This window comes from Mirounga leonina, unplaced genomic scaffold (assembly GCF_011800145.1).
Source record: "Mirounga leonina isolate KUSES-001 unplaced genomic scaffold, KU_Mleo_1.0 Mir_54, whole genome shotgun sequence".
NCBI classification, from domain to species: Eukaryota; Metazoa; Chordata; class Mammalia; order Carnivora; family Phocidae; genus Mirounga; species Mirounga leonina.
Window position 1 is genome coordinate 2,923,174 of NW_023270812.1, and position 27,109 is coordinate 2,950,282.

General features: G+C 42.7%; 1 protein-coding gene across 2 annotated transcripts in view; it reads left to right on the top strand.

The window, feature by feature from the left end:
• Nucleotides 1–27,109, top strand: part of LOC118001793 (tubby-related protein 4) — a 238,822-nt gene that overhangs the window by 604 nt on the left and 211,109 nt on the right. The window lies entirely within an intron of this gene.

Consider the following 27,109-nt stretch of genomic DNA (forward strand, 5'->3'; position numbering starts at 1 on the left):
GGGCCGGGAGGGCGGCAGCGCCCCGGCTCGGCGGGAGGGCCGGTCCCCGGGCGGGGGGGCGGCGGGCGGGCCGCTTGGGTGGGCTCTGCCGAGGGCGCGGTGGGAGAGGGTGGCGGACACCGGGCTCCGGGCGGCGCTGGCTGCTGTTTCGCTGTTTGAGCCTTTTGTCTCAGCGTACAGGAAAATGGGGCGAAATAGAGCTTGGTGTGCGTGTGTGTGTGTAAATCGGGAGGCGTTTGGCTTGGAGCCATTTTTTTTTTTTCTTAATTGTGGAGAGAGAAAATCCCTTAAAACGGTTTCCCCAGGGAGACGGGGCTGTGCTCCTCCTCTTCCTCCCCAACGTCTGGATGGAGTGGATTTCCCTCCCTGTCTCTGTCCACCTTCTCGTCCTCCAGTCTGTCTCCCTCCCTCCTTCCCCTTCCTTCCCGCCCCACCTCGGTGAAACCCCCGAGCGAGCGGGGTGTCTGCAAAGCGGCCCGGTCACCTGTCGTCGCAGCTGCAGGAAAATGCTGGCGCTTCTGCTGTCTGGTCTGTGCCTTTTCCTCCGGCAAATCACGGAGATTCCGCTCAGAATACCAACCCTTCCTCTTTTCCCTGCGCTTAAAAACAAAGTGCATGATGCCGGTTCTGAAGTTTGACCCGCTTGGGCAATTAGCAGGGAGAGGTGTCTACTTTTTCCTGTCACACCACTTCAAGGTTGGAAAGGTGAGGGCCATTTAGCTTTGTGGAAGGAAATGAGGGTGACACAGTCCTACCGGGGATGGATGTGACTTACCTGCTAAATTGCTGTGGTGATCAGAAAGTCTCCTAACATTTCTCTTCTTGGGGACTGTCAGCTTCCCTTGCAGGGAGCTGTTTCCCGGATTTCTGTGTTTGGGGGCTCTCCTGTTTGTATTTTGCAGTTCAGCTGTGCCTTAAGGACGCCCAGTAGGCAGATTTTTGAAAAAGCACAGGGAAAAATCATTTCTAAAGTTTTGAAGAATGTAAAAATTTATCTTTGCGGGGGTCCCTTTCTTTCTGTCTCTGTGTCTTGGGTTTCCCTTTCTTAGCTGGAGTTTAGTTCTTGCCCTCAAGGCCACTGGGTCCGGTGCTGTGGTCCTGGAGAGTGCGCATCCACAGGCCCGGCAGCATCAGATAGCTGGGGTTTGAGGTTGTGATGGATGTGTAGTGACAGGGCACCTTGCACATAGCCACACTGCAATCCAGAGAGTGGCCGCCCAGCCTCCTGGCTGCCTGGTGGGGCGTTTTGGAAGCTGATCTCAACACTGTGCAATGATAGCCACATTCAGACTGGGAGGACCTGAGGCGTCCCCCTTGTGTCTTGATAGTTTACTGTTGTGGAAATGAATATGTGAATACGTTGTGAAAAGCCAAATCTAGTGTTTAGTTCCTCAATTTAAAGAATAATACTTAATTTATAGGAAAGAGTTGAAGATGTGAATTTTCTTTAAGAATTTTAAGTGCTTTAGTAAGGGCCGTGAAAGCAGGATCTTCATGTGATAGGAGAGGTGGTTGACCTCTAGAGTTAGAAGTATGTAGACCTGAGTTAGAGGGAGTCATATGGGGAAAATTTTTAACACAGTGGAGCTTCCAGGCAGGGGACAAGAGTAGAAAGCCAGCATTGCTTCCTGTGCCTGAGAAATAATAATAATGTGTTTTCTACCGTATACTTTAAAATTGACTTCATTTAGAAAGGATGGGTGTATCATATTGAACTTTCTGTTTTCATATGGAGCTGTAAGTGTGGCAGTTTGGTTATTCACGCATTTTTTTTTCCACCAAAACTCTGAATTGAAAAAAAAACAAAACTCTTTGACCTATAAAAAGATCCATGGTACATGAAACTTGTTTCAGCCCTTAATGCCCGAGATCCCAAGTAATGGAAGACTGGTAAAGACAGCAGCCTTCCTTCCGGTGCAGTGTCCGCCTTCTCACTAGCTAGTGTACCGGACAGAACGTGAAGCCCAGGTGTACTTTTTGGTTTTACTGCAGATTCACTGAGTACTGGAAATCAGGAATGTTTACTGAGTGCCTACCATGTGCATGGCGAAGCTAGGACGTTATTCTTCATCTGTTCCGCTGCATTTACAGTATCAATTGCAGTGTCCCTCCTGTTCTTTTCTGTGTGTGGAGAATGACTGGAGATAGATTGAGTGGGCCAGCAATGCATGTGGTTCATAAAAATTCATTAAAAATTGAGTAAAACTTCTGTTACGAAATACTTTGATTTCATTATTGCATTGGTTCCTATTTGGGTCTGTGAAGTGTTTTCAGTATTACCTTACTGAAATTGTTCACTTGCCCTTAGACTGCTGAGACAGCAGGGAATATGTAATTAAAATGTAAAATTTCTTTTACTTTGGCTGGGAGAATGTAAGTTCATTTACTAAATCTTAACATACCAAACATACTATTTTTTTCTGTGGCAAAATACACATATAAAATTTATCATCTTGGGACGCCTGGGTGGCTCAGTCGGTTGAGCATCTGCCTTCAGCTCAGGTCATGGTCCCAGGGTCCTGGGATCGAGCCCTGCGTCGGGCTCCCTGCTCAGCAGGGAGCCTGCTTCTCCCTCTGCCTTCGTTCTCCCTGCTTATGTTTTCTCTCTCTCTCTGACAAATAAATAAAATCTTAAAAAAAAAAAAATTATCATCCTAACAGTTTGGTGGCATTTGTACATTCCCAATGCTGTGCAGCCATCACCACCATCCACGGCCAGAACTTTTCATCTTCCTGAAACTTTGTACCTATTAAACAGTAACTTTTCATTCCCTCCTCTCTTGGCCCCTGGCAATCAACCTTCCACTTTCTCTCTCCATGAGTTTGACTACTTTGGGCCTCTTGGATAAATGCAGTCATGCAGTATTCGGCCTTTTGTGACTGGCTTACTTCACTTAGCATGTCTTCAGGGTTCATCCATGTTGTAGCATGTGTCAGGATTTCCATCCCTTTTAAGGCTGATAAATAAATGTTCCATTAGTATATGTATGTACCACATATGTATGTGTATATCACATTTTGTTTAGAAACATTCTTAATCTTATACTGAGTGTTAACAATCATGGTAACCTCATGATGATCAGGAACTCTCACTGGGGATTGTAGATACCTGTGTTAAAATAGGAAAATTAGTTATTTAGTGCATAGTACCTTTAAAATATATAGGATTCATAGGGACTAAAGCTAGTATGTATGTTATGTCCTTGCTGGGTCCTGTCATTTCCCTTGCATGTGGATTGTGACATAGGGTACACCTTTTTGAAATTTGCGTGTGATGCAGATGATGTTTTTACATCCTAGCTAATGTTATTATGGTGGTATGGTGGTATATTTTGCTGTATGGAAGAATATATAGGGTTCACCCTGAGGAATAGATTGTATAGGAAGGGTGGGGAAAATGTCTATTTCCCTTTATTTACCACTTTCCAAAATCAAGTGTTATTTCCCTAGCATCCTCCAGTGGTGACAGATGAGCGTTTCTCTCTCTCTTTTTTTGGAGTTATCTTTATGAACACCTCTATTATAGCACTTATGATGCATTTCAGAACATTTCAGTTAGTTTCCTTTTGATGCTCAAATTGCCCTGTCTTTGTGATTAAGGCTTAGTCAGGTTGGCTGCAAATCCTTATGACATGCCTCTAATAATGCATAGTAGCTTCTTTGCTTTTTGCTATGATGAGATATTCCAGGCTCATCTTGTACCCTTCCTATTCCAGATTTGGAATCAGAACAGACCATTTTCAAAGGAAAAAAAAAAAGGAAAAATAAATGACCAATAAACATATTAAATATGCAATTTCACTAGTAATTAAAAAAAATGAAATTAAAAGCAATGATAAGATGCCATTTGTTATGAACAGAATGTGTCCTCCCCAAATTCATGTGTTGAAGCCCTAACCTGCAGTGTAATGGTATTTGGAGATGCTGCCTTTGAGAAGTAATTAGGGTTAGGTGAGGTCATAAGGGTGGAACTCTCATGATAGGATTAGTGCCCTTGTTTTTTTTTTTTTTTAAAGATTTTATTTATTTATTTGACAGAGACAGAGATAGCGAGAGAGGGAACACAAGCAGCAGGAGTGGGAGAGGGAGAGCAGGCTTCCTGCCGAGGAGGGAACCCGATGTAGGACTCGATCCCAGGACCCTGGAATCATGACCTGAGCCGAAGGCAGATGCTTAACGACTGAGCCACCCAGGCGCCCCTTTTTTTAAAGATTTATTTATTCATTTGAGAGAGCGAGAATGAGAGAGAGTACATGAGAGGGGGGAGGGTCAGAGGGAGAAGCAGGCTCCTCGCTGAGCAGGGAGCCCGATGTGGGACTCGATCCCAGGACTCCAGGATCATGACCTGAGCCGAAGGCAGTTGCTTAACCAACTGAGCCACCCAGGCGCCCGGATTAGTGCCCTTGTAAGAAGAGACACCAGAGAGCTTGGTGCCCCCTGTCTCAGTCATGCCCAAAGAAGAGGTCATGTGAGCACATGGTGAGGTGGCAGCCACCTCCAAACCAAAAGAGAGGCCTCAAGAATGAAACCTACCTTGCTGGCATTTAAATCTTGGACTTCCAGCTCTCAGAACTGTGTGAAATAAATTTCTGTTGTTTAAGCCAATCAGTCTATGGTATTTTGTTATGACAGCCTGAGCCAACTAAGACACCATTTTTAATATATTAGCAATATATTTTTTAAAATTTTGTTTATTTGAGAGAGAGAGAGAGAGAGTGTGAGTGGGGGGAAGGGCAGAGGCAGAGGGAGAAGCAGGCCACCTGCTGAGCAGGGAGCACGACGCAGGAATCCATCCCAGGACCCAGGGATCATGGCCTGAGCCGAAGGCAGATGCTTAACCAACTGAACCACCCAGGTGCCCCCGTGTTGGCAATATTATTCATACTCAATTTACACCTTACTAGGTGTGATATGATTTGGTAAAGCATAATATATGTAAAGTATTATATTATTAAGATTCTTTTGTAACTTCTCTTGGTAGTCTTAATATTTGGGCATCTCTCAGTTTGGAAGGGGAGTAAGGCAGATAGTAATTTCCAGTGCTGGTGAAGTTGAAGGGAAATGTGTACTCTTTGTTCTAGCAGAGATGTAAATTGATGCACTCATTCTAAATAGCTGGTATTATGTATCAAAATGGAAAACTTGCATAGCTTTTAATCCAGCAAGTTCATATTTAGGAATTTATCCTAAAGAACTATGTAATGCAAATATATATGTGTATAATAAAGAACTACTGAATATATGCAATTATATAGTAAATAACTGAGTAAGGAATTGATTAAATAGATTATGGTACTTTGGTTCCATGAAGCCATTGAAAATAATGATATGGATCTATACTATTTCTAGTCTGGAAGATGCCTATGATATATTACTGATTTAAAAAGGCAGGTTACAGAACTGTAAACGTAGCACTTGCATAAAATATAGGCATAGAAAATGCTGAACAACTAGGCTTTGGATGCCAAGAACCAGGCCTGTGAGGACCTAGGCTTTGGGAACCACCTAACGGATGGTCTGTTTCGTCGCCATCTCTCAAAGGCTGCACCAATTGGTTTCATTCTTGTGTAATAAGATTCAGTTTTCCTGGAGAGAGGGGCTATAATTGGCCTAGTTTGGGTAATTTGCTCTGTGTGTGTGTGTGTGTGTGTGTGTATGTGTATGATTTTTCTCAATTGTTTCACAAAGACCTTATGGAATGCAGGAGGAGTTATAAGGAGAGTTGGGGTGCTTTTAGCTAAAGAAAGGAGAAGACATTCTAGGAAAACAGGAGATAAATGCCACTACATATTTATTTAAAATTAAATACAGTCTTTGCTGAAAAATGTTGAATTAATTACCACATCTCCATAAATTAGTGGAAACTCTGATAAGCTTGGTCTTTCTTTTCCTTTTACCATCCCATTTTGGCATGATAGGAGCTCTACCAGTGTGTCAGTTCTATTTGGTTTCTTGCTTTTATAGAAAACAATGGGTTGAAATTAAAATTTTGGGCTATTTATGGATTTTAAAATTTATGCTGTTTTTCCCTTTAAATTTGATTAATTCAGGACCAAATATATTTCTCTGATGTCAGTTGAGTAGGAATAGACGTCTTGCACTTGTGGGCTGTCAATGATACCCACCCTTGAAAGAGAATTTTAAGAATAGAAATGAAAAGTAGTATTTATGGGCATCCTCCGATAGTAATGGTGTAGTAGGTTGTAGAGAGTATCGAATTATTCTCTAGGTGTGCAGAGGTGCTGTGCAGATAATATGGACTTATTTGAACAGTTTTCTCACTGTTGTTTTTTTTTTTTTTTAAAGATTTTATTTATTTATTTGGCAGAGAGAGACACAGCGAGAGAGGGAACACAAGCAGGGTGAGTGGGAGAGGGAGAAGCAGGCTTACTGCTGAGCAGGGAGCCCGATGCAGGGCTCGATCCCAGGACCCTGGGATAACGACCTGAGCCGAAGGCAGACGCTTAACTGAGCCATCCAGGCGCCCCTCACTGTTGGTTATTTTTAATCAAAAACACAATTAGAGTCAATATGGGTGTGAAAGAGCTCTGAGAAAGATAGCACACACTACAATTTAAGATACTAATTTCTTACTTTTGAAAAATGAAAGACTTAATTTAGACCTTAATGGATGTGAAAGGGTTTGGAAATGCATAGTATAAGGTGTTCTGTTACAGTTATTTGTGCTCTCTTTTTGGTAGTCTTGACATATAGGTATCTCTTCCCAGCTTGGAATGGGCAGAGTGAGAGCCACAGGTTTAAAGTTTTTGTTGTTTTGGTTTTTTCATGTCTAGTTAAGGCTAAGTAGTTGACCTTTTTTTTTTTTTTTTGGTTTTATTTATTTATCTGAGAGAGAGAAGGAGCAAGGGGAGGGGCAAAGGGAGAGAGAAGCAGACTCACTGCTGAGCAGGGAGCCCGATGTGGGGCTGGATCCTGGGACTTTGGGATTATGACCTAAGCTGAAGGCAGTTGCTTAACCAACTGAGCGACCCAGGTGTCCCAGAAGTTGGCCTTTTTAACCTTTTTTTTTTTTAAAGATTTTAAGTAATCTCTACACCCAGTGTGGGGCTCAAACTCACAACTCCGAGATCAAGAGTCCCATGCTCTACGGACTGAGCCAACCAGGTGCCCCGAAGTTGGCCTTTTTATTGAATAATTTTTATGACAAAAGTCTCCACCTTTACTTTTAAGTCTCAGCTGTTGATCCAGCTAATTACTGGTTGGAACATTGGGTTTTAAAGGCTCTTTTATATCTACTTTTAAAAACTTTTTCTCAATGTTTTCAAATTCCACTTAAATGTTATAGACAGATGTCACTGAGCTCTTTCATCCTGCCGAATGTCTCCTTTACCAGTTTCTTGCAAATGACAAAGGGACGATTAGTTTAAACTTCTGAGGCAGTTACTCCTGATTTGTGTGAGTGTAATTTTCAGTCCCTAGCAGGGGAAATCAGGAGTCTTGTGTAGAAAACCCTTTCGGTACCACCTTTGTTGTTCCCTACATTGTTTTCCTTCATACTCGGCTATTAAGAGTGTATGTACCTCCCCGGGGAAACACATGACGTTGTTACTTAGCATAGAAGTGTCTGAGGTCCTCTGTGAGCAGCAGGCTGAGCTGTTAGTCCTGGGACCGGTCTCGTATTCCTGAAAAGTTGATCAGTGGTGATGTTACCGTATGCTGAGAATATGCAGGATTATCTTTGTGCATAATCTGCTTTTTAAGCTTCAGACAACCCGCTTAGCCATAAAACCAGATGGACAGATTCAGCTCCAGCGGTTAGAATATCGAAACATGCATCATAAGAAGTTGGGCTTATGCTGTGAATGAAAACCCTGGTCAGGGCGCCTGGGTGGCTCAGTCGTTAAGCGTCTGCCTTCGGCTCAGGTCATGATCCCAGGGTCCTGGGATCGAGCCCCGCATTGGGCTCCCTGCTCTGCAGGAAGCCTGCTTCTCCCTCTCCCACTCCCCCTGCTTGTGTTCCTGCTCTCGCTATGTCTCTCTCTGTCAAATAAATAAATAAAATCTTTAAAAAAAAAAAAAAAGAAAACCCTGGTCAACCAAAGCTGACATTTTAGGCAACCAGACTTACTGTTGTGAATTGTTAAATAATCAGAAAATTTAACTGTGTATCAACATTTGTCAAATTAGAGAGGACTGCCTTCAGAAAATGATACCCATGTTTAATTCAGAGGAATAGGTTGAAGGAGGTTGAATCATGGGCATAGCCAGGTAGATGAATGTTGTTTGAGCTCCAGTCACTGAATTTTTCCAGCCCTTACAAATAGTTTGAATCTTTTTCATTTTTCTTGTCATCTTTTCCTGTGAAATGAGAAACCCGTCCTGAGTTCCCTCTGTAGGAAGTTAACTTTTCTGGACTAATTTTCTGATATCTGAATTAAAAATTCTGTAATAATTTGAAATGCTTGGATAAAAACACAGTTCTTAGCAAAGCTACCTCACAGTTTGCTTATCTTATTCATCAGTAATAATTTTAAATACTGTGACAGAGGTGAGAAGGCAAGTGGCGTACGCATATTGTTTTGTCTCCTTACCCAGCTCTGATTCTGAGGGGCTTGGGAATGAATTAAATAGTATAGGATTGGGGTGCTGCCCAGAATCTATCTGGTAGAGCTTACTAGAGCATCAGGTCCCAGCCTTTTTGGATTTATGGCACCCTGTTTGTGTGTGATTCTGCATCTCCCTCCACCTCACTGTTGTGACGGCTGCGGCAGCCAGGATGGTGGTTATCAGGGGAGAGCCCAGTGCTGATACATGCAGGCCGCAAAGCTCACCACAGTTCAGTTTTCTCTAATTATGTCAGCCTTTAATTTTAACTAATCACTGCCAGTAACAAGCCTCACAATTTCACCACTCTATGAAATAGATTTAAGTTTTTCATCAGTTAAAATTAATGTTTTTGAAAAATTTTGTGGTACAATATGGTGAGTAGTATTTGTATCTTATGTGTATTTATGTGCAAGAAATGTGCTGGAGAAACATTAAGTACCATTGTAGGTCCTCCCTAGGCTAAAAATGCTTCCTAGGCTAAAAGTGCAGAGGCATATATAGAAGCAATAGTGTTTAGAAGGTGCTTTGAAATCGGCTTTCTATGAGTTAATAAGTTTACTGTGAATAAATAGAGAAGTCTCAAGATTGATCGTATGGTTCAGAAATGGTGTGAGTATCTTTTTTAATTCTGAGAGCCCGGGGATGTCACACTGTCTTCCCTTTCTTAGCTTTCTTTGTGTTGCATGTAATGCGGTCTCCTCGGCTGACTAATGGTCATAGCAATGCAATCTCTTTGGCTGTCCTTCACCCATGTTCAGATGGTGAAGTTGCCTTTTGCATGACACAGAAAGGTGGCATGTGCTTGATTGGGGGAGCTCAGTTTGTTTCTCTGGGACTACTGTACTTCTTTTGAGATGTCCCTACGTAGCATTTATATTAAGTCAGAGTGAGAATATTAAGAATATAAGACAGCCAAAACTTTTTGTGGGAGATAGGGTAAACGCTGTCATGTGAAAGATGCTCATATTCTGTGGAGGTCAATTTAAAGCCAGTTACTTCAACTTTTAAATTTTATTCTGTTATTATCAAACCTTTCACTGGATTGTTAATGACTAGCAAAATTGGTTTGAGTTGAACCTCGTTTGATGCTAATGAGTGGTAAAGTGGACCCAAGGTGAAATGTCTGGAGAAGGAGGCATGCTGGGAAGACTGGACTTAATCACAAATTAGATCATGAATGAGCTTCCAGAAGTTAGGATTTGGTTTAACCCCTTTCTCTTCATTTTGTGTCTACCTGGTCTTAAGTATTGTTACCACATACTATGATTTTGAGAAGTGAACTCTCTCATAGTTTGGGAAACTCCATGCAAGTAGGGTAATAGAGATCTGCCTGGGGGTATTGGGTGAAGATAGTCAATCAATTGGGATGCAGACTTTTAACCACTGAATTTTTAGTCCACTGTTTTTAATCACGGTCACTCACTTTTCTGTGTGAAAAATATTTTGTTTCTTGGCCTGTGTATTTTATATGTGGAACTTCAGTGTTGCATGAGATTTATAACTTTCTGCTTACTTAATTTTTAATATGATATTATGGCTAATATTCTTAATATATTCCCTGTGACTTAATATAAATGATATGTATATTGGGACATCTCGAAAGAAGTACAGTAGTCCTCCCTTATCCACGGTTTTGCCTTTGGTGGTTTCAGTTACCCACTGTCAACTGCAGTCTGGAAATAGATGATCCTCCTTCTGAGGTAGCACCAGAAGGTCCCTGGTAGCCTGAAGCTCTACCGCAATGCCTGCGTCACTCACGTTACCACGTGGGCATTGTATCATCTCACATCGTCACGACAGGTAGGGTGAGAATAGTACAAGGTATTTCCAGAGAGAGGAAGAGAGACCACATTCACATAACTTTTGTTAGAGTATATTGTCATAATTGTTCTATTTTACTCTTATTGCTTATTTCTTACTGGGCTCAATTTATAAATTAAACTTTATCACAGGTAAGTACATACAGGAAAAAACATAACATAAATAGGGTTCAGAACTATTTGCGGTTTCAGGCATCCACTGGGGGTGTTGGAGTTTATCCCTGAGAATATATATATATCTCTATATATTCTCTCTTTGAATTCTCAGTCCCCTTCTAAATTTAAAAACAGGAAAAACAACCAGTAAATTACTAAGATAGGTTGGTTTGAATATAAACTTCTGAGTTAGATTTAAATGGATATTTTTTAAAGAGAGAAATGGGGGGGGGGTGTAGAAGGGCAGAGAGAGAGGAGGAGAGAATCCTAAGCAGGCTCCATGCCCAGCATGGAGCCCAGTGCGGGCTCAGTCCCACAACCCTGAGCTCATGATCTGAGCTGGAATCAAGAGTCAGATATTCAACCGACTGAGCCACCCAGGTGCCCCTAGATGTAACTGTATTTTATTTAAAGAGATGCTTTTTCTTTGATTGTGAATCTCTAGAAATTCAAGTAGATGGGGCTCTTAAGTGGGAGAGGGCTGCTCACCTGTGGCAAAGGCTTTTCTGCTTCCTTTTTTCTGTCCACCTGATTGGTTGGTGTAGAAGTTTTGAGTCTGGTTTGCCATGTAGGTTCTTTGTACACCTTTGTTTTTGCTCAGGGTTCCCACTTCTGGTTGTGGTTTGACCTGTTTTCACTACTGTGGGCACCATGTAGCTAAGCTAGACATAATGCAGAACATAAAGAGGAAAAGAGTTTTGGATTCTAGAAGGAGACTTTGGTTAGGACTGGTCAAATGAATTAAACAGAAGGTAGCTGCCTCTGGGGAATGCTGCATTGAAGCTCTGCTTTCTCTAGCAGAACTCCCAAGCCAGGGGGAATTAGAGCCAGTGGGTAGAATGGGAAGAAATATGTGGTTCATGGAGGCTCTGGATTTGAGTTTGGATATGTCATAGATTTGAAATGTGTGTGAAGGCAGGTGTAGCAGAGAGAGCACCTAGGCATGTAGTCTTTTTTTTTTTTCTTTAAGAAATTTACTGGGATGCCTTGGTGGCTCAGTCAGTCGGTTGAGCTTCCCACTCTTGATCTTAGCTCAGGTAATGATCTCCATGTAGGATTGAGCCCAGGGCTCCACGCTCAGCGGGGAGTCTGCTTGAGTTCCCCCCGCTCCTCCCCTCCTCGCACAGCAGGCTCTCTCTAAAATACATAAATCTTTTTATTTTTTAAAAGATTTTATTTATTTATTTATTTGACAGAGAGAAAAAATGAGTGAGTGTGCGCACGCGTACAAGCGGGGGGGAGCAGCAGGCCCAGGGAGAGGGAGAAGCAGACTCCCTGCTGAACAAGGAGCCCGATGCGTGGCTCAGTCTTAGAACTCTGGGATCATGACCTGAGCCAAAGGCAGACGCTTAACCTACTGAGCCACCCAGGAGCCCCTAAATAAATCTTTTTTATTTTTTAAAAATTTTTAAAAGATTTTATTTATTTGACAGAGAGAGAGAGGGAAAGCACAAGTAGGCAGAGAGGCAAGCAGAGGGAGAGGGAGAAGCAGACTCCCTGCTTAGCAGGGAGCCCGATGTGGGGCTCCATCCCAGGATCCTGGGACCATGACCTGAGCCGAAGGCAGACGCTTAACAGACTGAGCCACCCAGGTGCCCCTAAATAAAACTTTTTAAAAAAGTTTACTATGTTATGGATACTAACCCCTTTTCTTTTGTGTATATTTTCCCAGTTTGTTGGTTGCCTTTCAACTCTTAATCTGTTCATGACATATTGTGATGTATAAAAGTGTAAGTTTTCTACGTAGTCAAGTCTTCCAATCTTTTTTCCACGTTTTGACTTTGATGGTTTGCTTAGAAAGTTTTCCATGTATTATTTTTTCTCTCTCTCTTTTTTAAGCAGACAAGTATTTAAAACTTTTTAAAATAAGGTTTTTATTTTGGAATAATTTTGGATTTACAGAAAAGGTACAAAGATAGTACAAAGAGTTCCTATATGCCTTTCCCCCAGCTTCCTCTAATGTTAATATCCTGTGTAACTACAGAACATTTGTCAAAACTAAGATACTTGTGCATCATTATTAATTAACCTTTAACTTCTTTTAGATTTCATCAGTTTTTTCACCAATGCCCTTCTCCTAGGGCAGTATGTTGTATTAAAATGGGGTGGGTTTTAAAGAGGCAGGCCCTGAATGGCAACATGCTCCAGAGAGTAGCTGTGCTCACAGCACGTTTGTGTCGAATGTTTACAGTCCTTTCCCACATACATGGGATTTAGATGGAGAGTGTCCTTGATTCCTGGTCTCACGAGACACATCTGCCCCGAGGGAGGACGCGTCCTGCCTGTGATGCTGTTGCGCGTGTGCGGGGCCACACGGAACTTGGGCCTAGAGACGCCTCTCAGATTGTCCACACTGACTCTGCTGCTCCTGTTCCTTTCCTGGTAACTCCTTAAGGTGTCTTCGCTCCCACGCTGTTAGCTCATTCTTCTTTTGCCTGGACCAGAGTGGAAAATCATGGTATGTTGTTGATTTTTAACTCTAGGAGAGAAAGGCACCCTTACTGTGAGGAAGTTTTTTATTTGTTATTTATATTTATAAGTTATTTATTCTAGACATCAAGGTAAACCCAGAATAACCCTACTTTGGCCCTTCAGAATCTTGGTGCTAGAAATGACTGGTCTTCTGACTTTACTGCCTAGATGAAGTGTGTTGGACCTGATGGGAAAGATGTGGTTGACACGGATCAGATAAATGCATGTCTTGCTCCTTAGAAAGGTTTACAAATCTCTGTGGCTTCTTTGCCCCTCTCTACCCTGGCCTCAAGTGGAGACCGATGAACAGAGGAGGGGGAGAGGGCAGGCCGGGGATTCAGTGGAGCAGAAGCCTTGTTGGGCAGCTTCAAGCCCACACTGCCTGATAAAAGCAGCACTAACGGGGGGCCTTAGATGCCGTTGCACGTACTGTCTATAGGCTTCACAGCTCAAGTATGTTAATGTGAGTTGGGCTGAGTTGTTTTTTTTTTTTAAGATTTTATTTATTTATTTGATAGATAGCGAGAGCAGGAACACAAGCAGGTGAAGTGGGAGAGGGAGAAGCAGGCTTCCCACCAAGCAGGGAGCCCGATGCGGGGCTCGATCCCGGGACCGTGGGATCACGACCCGAGCCGAAGGCAGACGCCTAACGACTGAGCCACCCAGGCGCCCCTGGGCTGAGCTTTCTCATGGGTAATGAGTAGCTTTTACTTGGGCATTCAAATCAGTCTCCCTTCTCCTAGCTAAAAACACTTAAATTTTCTTAACCTTTTCTGACTTGGAAGACACCCCTACTTTTCCATCTAGAAAACACTGAAAACATGATGGCTGTGCATGTTTTAGGAGAAGAGATCAGTGAAGGAGCAGAGAAGAGGACATTCATTGGCTTTGGTTTTCTATAGACCTGGAAGACAACTTCTTTTTTTTTTTTTAAGATTTTATTTATTTATTTGACAGAGGGAGACACAGTGAGAGAGGGAACACAAGCAGGGGGAGTGGGAGAGGGAGAAGCAGGCTTCCCGCTGAGCAGGGAGCCCGATGTGGGGCTTGATCCCAGGACCCCGGGATTATGACCTGAGCCGAAGGCAGACGCTTAACGACTGAGCCACCCAGGTGCCCCTGAAAGACAACTTCTGTAGTGTTGCTGTACTCCATCCCAACTGTTAGAATCAGTTAATGATATTGGAAAGCCTCCAATCAAGCCACAGGTAACCAATAGGAATATAATTTTTTTTTTAAGATTTTATTTATTTATTTGAGAGAGAGAATGAGAGAGAGAGAGAGAGAGCACATGAGAGGGGGGAGGGTCAGAGGGAGAAGCAGACTCCCTGCTGAGCAGGGAGCCTGATGTGGGACTCGATCCTGGGACTCCAGGATCAAGACCTGAGCCGAAGGCAGTCGCTCAACCAACTGAGCCACCCAGGCGCCCAGGAATATAATTTTTAAAGCAGAATGTCCTTTAGTAGATTGTACCTACTTCTGTTTGGCCAGATAGGAGTCAGCCTTTATTTTTTCTGGAGTTTTTCTCAGTGGTTTGTGACTTTCCATTGCAAGTAATAATTGCTTACATATGCATAACACGTAGTTTACAAAGCATTTGTCAACGTATGCCATTTTATTTGGTCTTCACGACAACCTTGTACATTATGTCAAGCACATATTTCTTATTTTATGAGGAAACCGAGGCCGAGGGATTTGCCTGTAGTCATATAATTGTTAAGCAGAAGTCTTGGGGCTTGAACCAGCACCAGCTGATTAAAAGTCCTGTGTCCCTTCCTCTATCCCCTTGCTCGCCCTGTGGCCTCCCCTCCAAGCTGGTCCTGCCAGGTTTATAGATGCACTGCAGGAGAGGCTGGTGGAGGTTTTCTGTTGGCAGTCTTGCGTAATGGTGACCAGAGCATATAGCCCAGATTGATAATTAGTAGACCTGTTGAGTGCACGTCTACCATCTTTTCTTCCCTTCTTCCTTCGTAATGGGATTGGGTTTTGTTTAGACCTTCTCTCTGTCTGCATGTGACTGCAGAGAAAGTGATCCAACCTCAGCACAGGGATAAATTCTGATGTGTTTCAGCCCCTCGTGCTGGCCCCATTCGCTGTAGGTGATTGCTGGAGGGGTGAACAAGAGACCTGCCTGGTCCTAGCCAATGAGATGTGAGGGAGGTCTGCCAGGAGTTTCTGGAAAACTTCTCAACCTTGAAATGACAACGCTAGATAGCCCTTTCCCTCTGAAAACTGTCTGGATGTGGTGCCTACAACTGTTAACATTCATTTTGCTACAATCTGAACATGAAGCCGTGTGCAGGAGAGGACAGAGCCAAGAAAACAGCACAGAGAACTCCTCGGAGCCTACCAGCGTCCCGCTTCTGGCTTGTTATGCAAAATAAGTTTCCTTGTTGATCAAGGCAATTTGAATTGGGATTATTGGTTACTTGTACCTAAAGACATGCTAATTTATGTAGTAGCTACCAGATGATGGATTGCTTGCTTGCTTGATTCATTCATTCATACCATGAAGGAGACATACAGGATATAAAGGTAGAACTTGATCTAGTCAGAGGGTCAGAAGTGGCTTCCCTGAGGAAATGGCAGAGGCCTTTGTGAGGGAGATTCCTTTTCATGCTGGGCCTTGTATGCCATGTTTAAGGATTTTGGTTTTTATTGCAAAAGCAGAACCATTGAAAGATTTAAATACATTGAAGGGTATGGCATGAGGGCAGTGAGCTATAGTTAAGCTAAGCTGCTCTGCTAAAGAAAATCTTGGCTTAACATTCCAAAGAGTTAAGTTTGATTTGAGCAGGCAAGGAGTAGTCAGTGGTTAAGGCCCTGGTGATTAGCAGGTGCATCCAGAAAGCACAGAAGAGCATCTCTGCTTGGAATCACATGAAGTAAATAATCCAGATTCTTTCCTTCCTCCTTGCCAGTACACACACACACACACACACACACACACACACACACAGAGGCAGCTTTCATATGTTTTAATTTAAGCATAATTTATGAATGAATGGCATTCTCTTAGGGTTTGAATCATTTAACTTAAAAAAAAATGCAGCCAAGAAATCTGTGTTGGGGTTACAAAAAGAGTATAGATGGTTTCATTATAAATAAAATTTTAAGGATGCATTAATGTATCTGAAATTGAACTTTTAGCATCTCCAAAGGTTTTTCTCCAGGTTCGATACACTAAGATCTGCTCGGATTCTCATACATATGGATATATTAGCAAAACTGGATTCCATCCCAGTGTAAGCAGGCGGGGGACCTGCCTGAACCATAGAGTGGAAGTGCAACGAGAGCGGCAGTGTTCCTGTAATTATATCAGGATGTGATGTAGTCCCTCCCTATGTTTATTAATTAGTGGAGTTGTAATGAGACTTCCCCCCCATGCTTTTAAGGATGCTGATCAGTGGGCATCCGGGCAGGATTTTAGTTGTGTTTGGGAGCCTTCTGTGTACAAGTGGGAGGGATCCGTGTTTCAGGTAGTGGCAGGTGAGCCTCCCGCCAAGTTGGCATAATGGGAACAGGACTCTTCTGGGTTGCCATCTGTCTGTGGCTGATAGGAAACCAGCAATGACTTCTGAGGAGTTTATGTTGAAATACCTAGGAATTAGTAATGTTAAGACCCTGCTGATCAGGTATTAGGAGGTGGGGGGAAATAAGGCTGTATGTAGTGATTTTTCATTATTACTATATTTCAGGAGATGTCTGCTTGGGTTCAACAGTCTCCATCCCCACCCTCTGAAAAACCATAGCTCTTTTCTGCCCACCCAGACTGACCATTCAAATCAGTCTCAGTTCTGTACTGAGTTTCCCATGGCAGGGCAACACATTACTCACACGACTCACATGTAATACTGTGCACGGTGTTTGCCACTGAGGGGGTTCAGTTTGTCTCTGTAACTCTTTAAATGTGTCGTGTTTTGTTGTTTAAATTCTAGTGAGATATAGTTAACAAAATTTATAATTTTATTTATTTATTTATTTAAAAGATTTTATTTATTCATAAGAAACAGAGAGAGAGAGGCAGAGGGAGAAGCAGGCTCCCAAGGAGCAGGGAGCCCGATGCGGGACTCGATCCCAGGACCCTGGGATCATGACCTGAGCCGAAGGCAGATGCTTAACCATCTGAGCCACCCAGGCACCCCAAAATTTATAATTTTAATCATTTATAAAGTGTACAGTTCAGTGGCTAATTAAGTACATTTGTGCTGTTGTGCGACCATCATGATGTTTTTAGCAAGTACTCTGATATACTTAAAAAACGGTGAATTCTTCTTTTCCATGTATCAAATATATATAAAAAATAATTAGCATGCTCTGCCTAATGTGATGTCCCTTTGGATTTTAGGCTGGAATATACTTCCTTTCCATATGGGAGCTGGCTAGGTGGAATGGAGGTACTGTGCCCCCATTTCTCTGGGTTTGGTTTGCTGCTCTTGCCCTGGGAGGCTCAGTGGCTCTCAGTCCAGGTACAGTGGTTTTCAGTAGTGCCCTAAAGGCGGCTCTGTGTCTCCTGATTGATACTTTAAAGCGAGGGTGTGGCATAGAGAAGAACTCACTTCTTTAACCTAGCATTACTTGCTGTGTTAACTACAGGAGCTGAACTGTGGTGGCCTGGTGAGGATGTGTGAGGTCGGAGTTGACCCTGTTTTTAACCCCTGCCAGAGAAGCAGGGTCTGTGGTGGCACCTGCCGCCTCCTGGCTACGGACCCTGCTGGGTTCAGTCTACCACCTGTAGGTTTCTATCTTGCCTTTTTCAAAACAGTCAACAGAAAGAACTGTAGAGCCCTCTATTAGTTAGAGGTTTCTTGGTTACAAGTCAAAGAGACCTAAGTGAACTTATGAGAAAAAAGAGAACTTAGTGGAAGTGTTCTGAGCTGTGTACTGCAATCTTGGAGGGATGCAGCGGGGTCTCAGATCAGGACCCAGAGACCGGGACGCTCCACGAATGGTCCTGTTGGCTCTTTCCTTCTCTCTCTCCCCCTCTCTTAGCTTCCCTCCCTGCTTTTGAGTTATTCTCTTCTGTCACAGACCAGCATCCTCTATTCCTCAGTCCCTGTGGCAGACATGGCCACCAACACTCAGGTTTTCCGTATTATGAACCAAGTGTCTAGAGAGAGACTGTTTTCTTCGTGTTCCAGAATTTCCTGGGAAGAACTGAGAGTGGTCCTGGAAAATGGCGACACCCGTGGTAAGCTGTGGGAGGGCACAGGGCAGTTGAGGTCATTGACGTTTAGCAGAAAGGACTTCCCTGCTATAGTTTACAAAAAGTGTTACCAATTGTGAAAGGACCCAGGCAAAATGAAACAATAAAGCTAAAAACTAAATCAAACCAAGACACTACCATCAAAAAGATGCTACCATTACCAACAAAAAAAATCCTGTAAGTTGAGGAGATGAACCTGCTAAATAAATTCTGGAATTACTTTTTCTAAAATTAAATGTCTTTTTTAGTAGCATGCATTATAGCTTATTTTCATATCCGCATTGTTTGAACTCAGAGAGATCGAAGTTTAATCAAGCAGGATAGCTTGATGTGGGAGACATATTCTTGAAAACTTGAGTATAAATAAAATATTTTAAATTATATTTTAAATGCACAGGGAGAGCTTGCTATCAGAAGTCCTGTAATTCTTTTTTTCCCTAAAATCGGCTAGTTTAAATTTGAATCTTTCTGCATCACATTCACTTAAATCAAGATGTAAGAGGGTAATGTATGGAAGGGTTGAATCACTATATTGTACAGCTGAAACTAATATAACACTGTATATTAACTACGTTGGAATTAAAATAAATTTAAAAAAAAGATGTATCAGTGGATTGTCCATCCTTGCAGTCGTTATCTTGTTGGGGTCTTTGGGTCATTGGCAGGTCACGCACTCCACTGATTTCTGAGATTATGAAAAAGAGCTGTTCCGGGCGCCTGGGTGGCTCAGTTCGGTTGAGTGTCTGCCTTCGGCTTAGATCGTGATCTCTGGGTCCTGGGATCGAGCCCCCGCATCGGGCTCCCTGCTCCACGGGGAGCCTGCTTCTCACTCTCCCTCTGCTGCTCCCCTTGCTTGTGCTCTGTCACTTGCATGTGCACTCTCTTGCAAATAAATAAATAAAATCCTTTAAAAAAAAAAAGAGCTGTTCCTATTTTTATTGTTTGGTTACACACATAGATCCCCTATGTGAATTTGAGAACCCTCTGTGAATTGGAATTAAATTGGGATTCAAACTCTGTGTGAGTTGTGAATCTATATGCAGTAATCCAAGGAGATTTGACAGTAGCACTTAGTGATTGCAAGGTGAAGAAGAGTGGCCTGATCATTTTGGAAATTAGTGCCATTTGAGAATTTGGGAATTTATAAATGTGTTGGTTTGTCATCTTCCCAAATGTGCATGATCTATTTCTTTTTTTTTTAAAGATTTTAGTTATTTATTTGACAGAGAAAGAGACAGCGAGAGCAGGAACACAAGCAGGGGGAGTGGGAGAGGGAGAAGCAGGCTTCCCGCTGAGCAGGGAGCCCGATGTGGGACTCGATCCCAGGACTCTGGGATCATGACCTGAGCCGAAGGCAGACGCTTAACGACTGAGCCACCCAGGCGCCCTGTGCATGATCTACTTTGCACATCAGTTGTAAAAGTGGTTTTTTACCCATTTGAGTTTTAGTATATTTCAAATTAAAACTCATTTTTCCCTCCTCAGAACATGTGGGTTGTGTGAAGTATGCCGTATTACTGGAGTTGAGGGGAAGGGCATGATGAGCACCTGAATAAACATGGCTACAGTGGAAGACACCCTCTGGACAGCTGCTCGAACATGCCCCTTACTCTGCTAAATTTCCTGCCTTCAGAAGGGTAGGGCACATTTATTACTGCTTTAAAGGATTTGAAAGCGAAGTGGTATTCTCAAATAGTGCTGGTAGAGCCCTGCTATTGAATGAAAATTGGGAGTGTTGCATGTAGGTCGTAGGAAGCCCTTTATCCCACCTGACCTTTCTCTTCTTCTGTGGGCTTCTTTCCACAAACCATGGGGGATGACCCTGAAATGTCAGATCTTAAATAGAAAGCCTTGAGCCGTACTTCTCTCATCACGAATGCAGAGCCGGGGAGTTCTGAGGACTGGGGAGACTCGGTGTCTTCAAAATGACAAGTTAGAAGTAATAATGTAAAAGAAAAGCATATAGGAAAGGACTAATTTCGTGTGGTACCTTATGGCAGCACAGAGAAAGATCAAGTTAATGTGAATTTGACAAGGCATCACCTTTTAGTTTACAACGTATGTTATACTTTTCACAGCATTTTTATGAATGTCACTTTTGGTTCTTATTTGTTGATAAAGTGTGGAGCAAATAGTCTGCACATTCACAGATGGGAAACTGAGTTTGGAGAAGCTGCACTCCACTTGAGGCCTCCCAGCCCCTAGCCAGTGGAGCTGACCAGATCCTCTCTTCTGCTTCCTGGTTTGGTTCTTTCCCAGCTCACTTCCTTGCCTGTCCAGCTTAAGAGAAATTTTATTTGATGAAAACTTTATTTATTTATTTAGACCCTGCGCTTCTCCCACAAAAGAGGTGAGGTAGTTTAAAGTAATGACTAAGAAGCAAGTTGATAGAAGTTGTGTTGATAGAAAATTTTGGCTCAAGTAAGGCAAATACTGGCTTTTTTCTTAAACTTGAAAATGAGGGTAAGAGGGAAACTGTTAATATGATGAAAATTAAATCCTCTCTATGCACCCAGCGCTACCTACCAGTCCTTAGGCCATTGCCTAGCCCCCAAATATTAAGCATTATATAAAATCTTTTTGTTTTGTCCTGAATTTAGAATTGGATGAATGGAGAAAGGAGTAAACAGATGAGGGAACTCTGGTTGCAGACACTGTGGCTTTGCTGTCTTGGTATTATATCTAGTGTGCTAGTTTTTGATGTTTTTATAAGTTTAAGCATAAAAAGCAAAATATTATAGTATGTTTATAAACGGGGGAAAGTCGTCCAGTCTCCACCATTATTACAACTCTTCACCAGAGCTTTTTTTTTAATCCTTTTCTTATATACATTTTTTCATAGTTTTAATTAAGACTGCAGATACCTTTGGGGCGCCTGGCTGGCGCATTCAGTTGAGCGACCGACTCTTGGTTTCAGCCCAGGTCATGATCTAGGGTTGTGAGATCAAGCCCCGTGTCGGGCTCCGTGCTCAGCTGTGGGCGGGGCTGGGGGGGGGCGGTCTGCTTGAGATTCTCTCTCCCTCTCCATCTGTCCTTCCTGCTTATGCGCATGCATGCACTCTCTCTCAAATAAATAAATCTAAAAAAAAAAAAAGACTAGAAACACCTTTGTATGCTTTTGAAAATTTAACATGGCATAAATATTTTTCATGTTTCTATATGTTCTTTATAATTATACTGTTATTGTGTAAAATATATATAAAATGAAATTTATCATTTTAATTGTTTTAACGTGTACAATTCAGTGGCGTCAAGGACGTTCACATTGTTTTGTGACCACCATCACCACCATCCATCTCCCAGAACTTTCTTTGTCTTCCGGAGCTAAAGCTCTGGACCCGTTAAACAATAACTCCCTACCCCCTCCCTCTGCAGCCCCTGGTAGCTCCCCTTCTACTTTCCGTCTCTATGAGTTTGACTACTCTAGGTACCTCTTATAAATGAAATTGCACACTGTAGGTCTTTTGTGACTGGCTTCTTTCACTTAGCATGTCTTCAAGGTTCATCCAGGTTGGAGCATGTGTCAGAGTTTCCTTCCTTTTTAAAGCTAGTATTTCATTGCATGTATATACCACACTTTGTTTATTCATTCATTTGTTGATGGACACCTGGGTGATTATATTTCTTTGAAGACAGTAGTATTCCATCAAGCATATACATTATAATATACTTTAGTGTTTGGGTTGCTTCTAATTTGGGACTATTTTAAAATAAAGATGTGATAAATATCGTCCTACTTTTTGATCCTCCTGGGTTGTTTCTTTTGAATGGATTATACTAACACTCATGCTCAGTGTTGTTTGCTCTTTACTCAGTTTGAGTTTAGGCTAAACTTTTAGATGAAGAGAATTTAGGTGTATGCTTAATAGAATGCATTACTCTGCATTTTACATAAATAGGCCTTAGTTTGGTGAGGAAGGACCATCTAAAGACTTCTTACCTCACTTAGGGTGTTAACCTCAGTGAGAGCAGAATGCAGTGGTTTACAGATGTCCGACATGACTGATGTTTCCCCTAGTTGAACTGATTTCAAGACAGTATTCACAAAGGGTCTGTGGGCTGATGAGAAGATCGTACTGATCTTCAAGAATGATACATGCACAATGCTGAGACTATAATTGTTACAAGACCTGGTGGTCATGGTGGGGAAAAATTGGTATCTCTTCCTGTTTTCATTGTTATCAATCACTGGCATGTCTGTGAACACAGAGCTACAAGGAGAGATGGGAGTCCTGCCCTCAAAAATCTTGCATCCAGGTTGGCATGCCAACATGTCAAACAGAAAACCAAAGCCACTCAGTGAGAAGAGAATCCAGCCTGGTTTCACACAGAGGAAAGGGCAGCAGCCTTCATTGCTTTTTGGACCGTTGTTAGATTGAGGGGAGCGTAGGCCCTGAGAGGCCAGAAGAGAGTTCTTCGAGTTCCTGCTCGAGCTGCTGCTGTGGTAGGCCTCAGTGCACACTTCGCGGCCATCTACTGGCAAGTCTTCCAGATCACTGGGGAATCTCGCTCCTCTGCCCGTCAGCCCGTTGCTGTGGCGGTCCAGCGTTACCCCAGTGGCTCTTCGGCCCGTGGAGGCCGTGCAGGCGAGCCTGCCAGGTCAAGCTCCCATTTCCCTCACGGGCCCAGAGTGCACAGCCGTTGCCTGAGTCTCTTTAGTGGAGAGTGGGGTGTTTGCCTTTGCTTGGCTGAGTTAAGGGCTCTTTGGTACTTTTCTATCAGTCTGGTCCCATCTGCTCCGTGTCTTTTAGAAATTCCTCAGTGGCCCATCAGTGTACCTGTCTCTGTTTTCTGCAGATTGTTTTTTTTGTGTAACTTACTCTTGTGTATTATTTTTTCCCATTGTACTGTATCCTCTTAATGGTACCAGTTTCATTCAGTTCTGTTGGGTTTTCCGGATGAAAAAGTATTTACAAATAAGGATGATTTTGGTTCTTCCCATTTTTTTGTGGGTTCTTCCTTTTTTCCTGTTATAATGCACTTCCTGGAGTATCTAGAGTGATGCTGAGTAGCACTGTTGGTGAACATCTTTGGCTTAATCCTCCCTTAGCCAGACTTCCTTTAGCACTGTTGGCTTTACTTACTTTCTGCCTATTGCCAAATTGCCTTCTGAAAAGATGGGCTGGAAGTGGAGTGTATGCATTATCCACATCCTCCCCAGTGTTGAGTGAACCGAGTATTGGGAAGGCTCTTCCTAATCTGTGGTTCTTACATTTTAACATCAAATTTGGGTTTGGTCATTTGTTATTTTCTCTAGAAATTCTGGAGTCCATGAGAATGGTCAGAGTTGGCCTAGTTTCATACATTGTTTGGTTCTCATCAAATAATTATACACAACTTTCCCTCCCTATTCCAAAGCAACACGGGTGTAGAATGGAAATTACTGTTAATCCTAGCATCACAGTTTGGTGGAAAAAGTATGGGCTTGGAGTCAGACATCAAATCTTAGCTCTGTCACTAACAGCTTGGGGAATTTTGATAAGCTTAGCTTAAACTCTTTGAGCCTTGGTTTAATCATTTGTAAAATGGAGATTTTAGTGTCTCACAGGGAGGCCTTGAAAGTGGAGAAGGATGTAAAGTGGGTCCTTAGTAGCACAGAAGTCTTCAGTTCTCGCCCCATGCCTGCTTTCTCCCCAGTGGTCCGTCAACACAGTAAGGCCATTCTGCAGGAATTGTCAAAGATTCGGTAGACTTTAATTTTAATTAGAGGTAAGTTTACCTTCCCTCCCCGCCCCTGCCCCCATAATTCTTTGTCTTTTAATTTTTAAGTTGAGTCAGGGTGAATGATGATTGTTCTTACATATTCTTTTAATAGTTTATTCCAGATTTTAAAGGTTGTTTAATGGGTCAGAATTTCATTCCTTCTTAAGGCTGAATAATATCCCTGTGTGAGTGCGCGGACACATTTTGCTTGTCTGTTCATCTGTTGATAGACAGTTGGGTTGTCATTATTGGATATTGTCAATATAGTTTTTGTCAATAAATTCTTCTTGTTTTTGCCCAAGTTTGAACTCCGTTTTTTGCTTTGCTGTTGCAAAGTCTTCGTAAGATCCTTCACTGGCTTTATGTTGTCAAGGACCGGTCATTCGATCAAGATTCTCTTAGCTCTGCCTGAGAGCACTTTGTTGGCCATTGGTTAGAGAATTTCTCTGGTAGTATTGAAGTTTATCTGTTTCCACTATCTTCTCCCACTCTGCGGGGATCTCCGAAGTGCTAGTCCCCAGCCCCGTGCCTGGGCCTGTGGGGCGTACTCGGTGGACATTTTTGGCATGAGTGTCTCTTGGCTGCTTTCCTCATTTCACACTTCACTTTGGACTCCTGCAGCTAAAATTAACATACATCATCTACTGATTTGATGCTTACCTTTTTTTTTTTTTTAAGTCTTCCTAAGCTTTCAAAATTTCTTCCTGAAATTCTGGATCCTTCACTGAGGAAGTGTCTCATGAATTAGAGCTAATTTACCGCAGCCTTGATGGTGCTTACGTGTGGCAGCTTTTGGGGCTGCCTTCACTTTTGTCTCAGAGTTAATATACCAACTTCTTGTAAACACAAACTGTAATTGGTTTATTTAAAGATTTTATTTATTTATGAGAGAGAGAGAGAGAGAGGGGCAGAGCACAAGCAGGGGGAGCGGCAGGCAGAGGGAGAAAGAGAAGCAGACTCCCGGCTGAGCAGGGAGCCCGATATGGGGCTCGATCCCAGGACCCCTGAGATCATGACCTGAGCTGAAGTAGCTGCTTAACTGACTGAGCCACCCTGGGCGCCCCAGTAATTGGTTTATTTAATATAAGGAGTTTTTTGGTAGTTTCTGCTCTGTCCTATTTTGTTTTGTTATCAATTGTTGCTTATCATGTGGTAATCAGGAAAACATTTGAATCTTAGGTGGGTAGCTATTTTGGTGCAATTTCCTCAGGGTTGTGTCACGAGTCATTTAAGAGGAGGAAGGGCATTGAAATGTCTCACATATGCTTTGTCTCTTGTGGTTCAGAGTTTATGGGTTTTTGTTGTTGTTGTTTGTTTGCCCTTTCGAGATGTTGAAAGGGTTGCTTTGATTCAGGTATAACTGTCCTCCCAAAGTAAAATAAAATGTTCTGAAAAGTTGGGTTTTAAAGTTAGAAAGCACTGAGAATGAATCTGCTGGGGAAACTTTTCGGAAGGTTACATGTGAAAATCTGTAGCATTTTGCTTGAGGCGAGTTAAAGGGTGTGTGGGGGGCAGATGATGTAGGGCCTTGGGAGCATTTATGGGGCACAGATGCAGTGGAACCTTTAAAAGTATTTGCAGGTAAAATTTTAGAATCTTTAATTTCTAAATTAGAAATTTGGGAGTGGAATTTAGGAGTTCAGGGGGGCAAGTGCCAAGGGATTTGTTCACTAGTCGCTGATCGGATGCTGTCACTAAGTCAGATTTGTGTGCTGCCCTCAGGGACGTTATATCGTCCAGTAGAGAGCAAAGCCTTATCCCCTAGATTTTAATTAAGGTGCTGAGTTTCCTACAACAGGATGGTGGATGTGTTTCAGGCATCTAGAAAAAGATCTTTTGAGTCGGGATCACCCGCATTTTCACCATCCTATACTTTCTATTATTTTCCCTCATTGCCCCCGGAAAAGTGATCTTATTAATAGCTAAGATCTTTGGTTTAGTATAAGATCATGGCAGTAACAGCTCCTGTTTGTTCAGTACATAATTATATGCTTTGTGAGAGCCCAGCAAAGGAGAGGACGGAGATGGAGGAGAGGATCTGGTGGTGAGCCCTGTGGAGCCCCAGCATCCCAGGTCAGGCCGAGGTGGAAGAGCCAGCAGAGGAGATTAAGAAAGAACAGTCAAGAGGAAGGAGGAAGGACAACGGAGAGTCCCTGCTGAGATCGTTGAAGGACTAATGTATTTAAAACCTTCCTCTGTTCTGTGGGATAGGTACTCTCACAATCCCCATTTCACAGATGGAGAAACTGAGACTTTGAGCTCTACTCGGGCAGCGAGTTGTAAGTGATGGAGCCAGGATTTGAAATCAGGCATTTAGACACCAGAGTCTCCCTTCTTAACCATGGCTGCTTCCCAGCTTTACAGGTGTTACCACACTCAGTTATAATTTCAACCAGAAACAAAGAAATGTGACAATTTCGTTTGTGTAACTTCACTTGAGGCAGGTGCATAGTTCTCGGCACATTTTACACTTGATCTTAGCCAGAAGGCTGAGGAGCGATCAGTACATGTTTTAAATACTGAAAAATAGCTATGGACTTTGATTAGTGGTTTTTAGACACATAGGGAGCCCATGACCTGTGTTGGGAATCTGGTCCAACCTTGTCATTTTACCTGTGGAGGAATGGATGCCCTTTTTGTTGAGGGACTTACCCAAGACCTCACTGGAGCTTGGACTTTAGTCTCATGACTCGGAGGTCAGAATTTCCCCCACTGCACATTGCCCTTGAAAATGCCTGTTCTTTCACGGTATTGTAAATGAAAGTTAGGTAGAGTTGAAGTGCATATGTAAGATGCTAAAAATGTTCCCGCCAAGATCACTGATGACTCCATGTGGCTACTTCCAGTGTGTTCATCCAACTTGACCTTTCAGGAGTTAGGACTATTAGGACCCCACTCCGTGTTGGCTTTCCTCCTCCTCTGCACGGTTCTTTGTCAGTGTCCTCTGCTGCCTCCTCCACCTTGGCCTGACCTGGATGTTGGGGTTCTGTAAAGTTCACCACTAGACCATCTCTCCTCCACCTTAATCTTGTCCCTCACCGAGGTCATCATTTTCTGTAGTAAACTCATCTTTGTGTGGATGACTCTTAAGTTAATATCTCTAGTCCAGACTTTTCCTCTGAGGTTCAAACTCATATGTCCAGCTTACTTGACCTTGACATTTGGATGGCTTATGGACACTGCA